We start from the raw sequence: 4,033 nt of genomic DNA, 5'->3' as shown, positions 1-4,033 counted from the left end.
GAATGCAAGAGTACAGATAAAGCTGTGAAATTCAGACAAGATGTTTTCCTTGTATCTCAGAGAATCTCTGATCTTAATCTCTCTATCTCCATGATAGATGTAGGTGTGTAGAGGCTGTGATGATAGCAGAGCGGTTGAAAAGCCCATGTCAAAATGTGCAGCAGGTTCAGGAATCTCGGATTTCTGCTGAGATAGAGATGTACACACTCTAGAAGATAATGTAGTATTTTTCTCAGAGAGTGAGGTTGAATTGATCTCAGTACAGATGTGTGAGGTCATATCAGTCTGTTAGAGCTCAACTGATTCAAACATGTAATCAGATTAAGTGATTTGAATTGTAATATAACAGAACTGAAGTGATGACTAGTTAGCAGTGTTATATAGAGATAGTTGTTTAAGAAGTTATATAAGTAAGCTTGACTATCTTGCTTAAATAGTGAGCTCATAGACTACAGAGTTATTGCAAGAATATCACAGATATGATACTTAGTATAATAAGAAGATTGTATAAGATATACAGTAACTCTTATATATATTTCAGTAGAAGAAAAACAAATCACTGACTTCTTTTATAAAGAGTCAGCATCTAGCTATTCTATATAGACAATGAGCAGATATCTTCTCTCATTTCATAAGTGAGAATAGCTGAAGTGATACCTCAGCAGTGTCTCACTACTAAGAAAAAGTAATCTGCTGATCTTATATAGAAGCAGAGTTCTCATATTCATTAATTGAATCTTTCTATGATATATTCAAATGATGTTATAAAGTGATTGAAAACTGGTTCAGATGAGATGAAATCATCTGCATGAAAGCAATGAGCCGTGTGAAACCGCAACAGGGTCTTGACACGGCCGGGAGCGTGACAAAAAAAACCTTAGTAAGGAAAAATCTCTTATTATTATAAAGAGAAAAGAGTCTGTTACTCAGTTTCTTATTTCATAAGATTCTTTATAATTTATAGATTCTTCTCTAACTATTACATAGATTCATCTTATATCTTTTATATAGAAGAGTTTTAGTTAACTCTCAATTATTTTTATAAGATTCTTATGTGATTATTATATAAATTCATCTCATAGATAAATCACTCTCTATGAGATTATTCTTATTAAAAAGAAGTATTTATAAGTTAATTTTTCACTTATTCTTACAAATCATCATTCTTTAACACTGTAGAATTGTAAGAAATCTTTCATTCTTTTATCAACTCTATAGAATTATAGAATTAAGATATTCACAGTCTATAATTATTCTTTATAATTATATAGAAAGATTCAGATCTGTAGTTTATAATCACTCTTTATTTACTAGAGTAATCTGACTATTCTGTAAGATCACTCACAGTGTAAATAAATCTCTCTAGAGTAGTATAAATATCTCAGATCTGTTTATAAAATCTTATCTTTCTTTTTCTTCTTATATCACAGCTCTTATTTTTATAAACTGTAAGTATTCTTATTTATTCATGAAGTATTTTCACTCAGATGACAGAGAGAGAGTATTTCTAACAATATTTATATATTAATTCAAGAACTTCTTAAGAATAAAATTTTTTTTAATTTTAATATCTTTATAAACAATATCTGACTACTGCTGAGCTTTTTATAAGTATTTTCATAACTTCTCTAATTACTTTTTATCAGCTGATGAAGTAGAAGTATTATCACTTATAATAGTATCTTTATCTCTTTCAGCTCTATCACTGCATCTGATCTTCAGATTAGCAGCTAACTTTATTTCTTCTTTAAATCAGTTTTTAACTTTAAGTAGTATAGTTCTGTTCTTTGCTGTAAGTCTCTTTATAAGTAATTTCTTACAGATTCTAGTTAATAGTTCTTATAAAGCTCTCAGTATTATCAGTGTCTTCTGCAGTCTTACAGATCTACAATTATTCTCTCTCTACTCATACAATCTCTGATCAGATATATGTAAATATATCTAGATTCTCTATTAACAGTTCTCATACTACAGTACATTTCTGCAATCTTATTATCAATGAAAGATGAGTCTTCAGATATCTGTAAAATTCAGATAATTAAAATAATGCAAATATTATAAATTTATAATAGAAGTTAATCTGAATAGATGAGTCTTCTCTCTGCATCTCAATTGTTTTCAGACTGAATACTTCAGTACAACTGAGAAAGTAAATATAGCTTTATAAGAAGTATCTGATTATACATACAGATGATTAGTCTTTAAGACTCTGTTATAACTATATATACTCTAATATCTGACTTCTCTGAAGTCTGTGCATTTCTGATAATCTTTATATCAAATATAATAATTATCTGTATTACAGATATAATACTCTCTGCTTTTTTAAAGAGAGAAATTAATAGTCACAGAGAAGTTAAGTATCATAGATATTAAGAATATAAATATAAGTTTTCTTTATTTTTTCTTTATTAATCTCTAAATTGTATTCAAGACTCTGTTTTTATTTTCTTTATTTTTTAGCTTTAATAAGAATATAGTTTCTTCTTCTCTTTATATACACTGCAGACTGTTCATCTCAGTAGAAACTTATTATCTTATAGATTAGAATTTGTAAATGATAATATTAATATCTTTATTACAATTATATTCTTAGCAAAGATCACATTATTCTGACTTATTAAAATTCATAGTATAAAAGTTATGTCTCAGCTTCTGCAGATATCTTATCTACTCAGATAATTCTTAAGTGAACTTATTCACTCTGTCAGAATATTCTTATCACTGAATCTTGAATCAGAGCTTATCATCTTACTTCTATAAGTTAATAATCTCTTTAATCTGATATTCTCTTTCACTCTTTAATACTTTATAAACAGAGTGATGAGTCATAGAATTCTCTTCTAAGAATTTCTTATATTCACAGAGTAAAGAGATATAAAAAATATTATATATCTATAACTTAGAGAACAGTTTCAATCTATAGAACTATAAGTTAATTTTCTTTATAATCTTATAAGACTCTATTTATAAGTGATTCAGCTTCTTACTAGATCTCTATATAATAATGTTTTCTAGACTCAGTCAGACTTTATTATCTTTCTTGAAACTTTTTATAATATACTTAAAGTCATAGTATCTCTTCTAATACTCTTAGATCTTTCTCAAGAATTTGTGAGCTTTCTTCTGAATATTCTGAATTCTCTCAGCTTATTCACAGATATTATCATACTCTATAGTATACTCTCACAGATTTATCAAGATTATCTGTAGATAGACTGACTGCTGAGATCATGAATTTCATGTTTGATTTCATTTGATCTCAGGCCCGGTGGCGTAGTGATTAACTACGCTACTATGAAGCCTCAATTAGCGGCCTTCCCCCCGGGGAATGAATGCCAAGAGAGGGCAGGTTCGAACCCTGCAAGAGTCATCTTAATCACAGCTTTCACTGTTAAGTTATAAAACAGTATCAGAGGCTCTCAGATGCACTATAGTAAATTATTATCAAGCTTAAGATGTTCATCTCAGAAATTTCTGAGCACTAATTCTCACTAATCTTAGAATTAACAGTCTCTCAGACACTTCAAGTTAGATCAGTACTAAAGTGATTGAGATTTAGAGTATCTACAGAATAGTGAATCATTATCAAGCTTAACTAATCAGGTCTCATTTCTCTCACTCTAGACACTCACTTCTGAGAAAGAAGATTTAAAAACTATCTGATTAGAACACTCTGAGCCTAGCAAGAATCTAGATGAGACAAGACCTAGGTACTCTTAATAGGTGATTAGTGCAAGCAAGATCATGACAATCAATTGATAGGCTGAAATGCTGAGATTGTCAGCTGAAAGATTAGAGACTTAACTAGAATTGAGTAGCTCTGATGTTATTCTTAGTGAGAATCTCACTTATGAGTAAGCTAGCTACAGAAGCTAGCTGAGCGGTGACTCTTTAGAGAGAATAATAACCTCTGAAGCAGGCCTGAGAGGACAGAGACAGTGGTCAGTTATATAGAGTGTTAAAATATGTATATAGCTTAAGATGTAAACTGCAGAGATCTTGTTCTGTAGCTCTCTTTACTGTACTTGTT

The sequence above is a fragment of the Blastomyces dermatitidis genome, assembly GCF_000003525.1.
Source record: "Blastomyces dermatitidis ER-3 genomic scaffold supercont1.12, whole genome shotgun sequence".
Classification (NCBI taxonomy): domain Eukaryota; kingdom Fungi; phylum Ascomycota; class Eurotiomycetes; order Onygenales; family Ajellomycetaceae; genus Blastomyces; species Blastomyces dermatitidis.
The sequence above is the reverse complement of the archived record's forward strand: the minus strand, read 5'-3'. Positions refer to the sequence as shown.